This window comes from Sceloporus undulatus, chromosome 4, assembly GCF_019175285.1.
Source record: "Sceloporus undulatus isolate JIND9_A2432 ecotype Alabama chromosome 4, SceUnd_v1.1, whole genome shotgun sequence".
Classification (NCBI taxonomy): Eukaryota; Metazoa; Chordata; class Lepidosauria; order Squamata; family Phrynosomatidae; genus Sceloporus; species Sceloporus undulatus.
Genome location: NC_056525.1, coordinates 184,998,436 through 184,999,103, shown reverse-complemented (window position 1 = coordinate 184,999,103; position 668 = coordinate 184,998,436).

Below are 668 nucleotides of genomic sequence, written 5' to 3'. Positions count from 1 at the left end.
CACTGGATGGGGCCCAGAACGCAACTTTACCGCACGGGGAACGCCGCCACCGCCGCCGCGCATTCCCATCGCGTTCCGATTCGGTTCCAGAGGGCGCCATTTCTGGGAACTGTTTCAAAGCGTCCCCAGAAATGGCACCCTCTGGAACCGAATTGGAACGTGCGGCGGCGTTCCCCTGTGTGGTAAAGTCGCGTTCTGGGCCCCATCCAGTGCTCATCGCATTCCATGCGCGCCCCTGCTCGCCCCGTTAGAACGCACTGGGGAACGTTTTAAACCCCATGCGATAAAGTTCCAAGTATCTGTCTGAACTAAAAGTACTACTAGCTTCAGGATGTGAGTCCTGATTTTACATCCTGAATTGATTGGTGTGTTTTCTTTTTTCTACAAATGTATTTCCTGTGGTGTCACTTCTGCGGTGACACATGTTTAACACTAGCAGCCCATCTTTATTGCAGTCATGTTGCCTTTGTATGTGGGAGCAGATCAACTCTTGTTGTTTGTCTGCTGGTACATTAATAGTGTTCTGTAACCGTGTCAGATGGTAAGTTGACATCTGTGAATCCCCAAAGCTGTTCTATTTTCATCCACATAATCTGTAGCATGCAAATGTGGTAGAAAATTAAAATCTTTTCCCCCTTTTTGACAGAATGGGGAGAATAGGTTTTTTA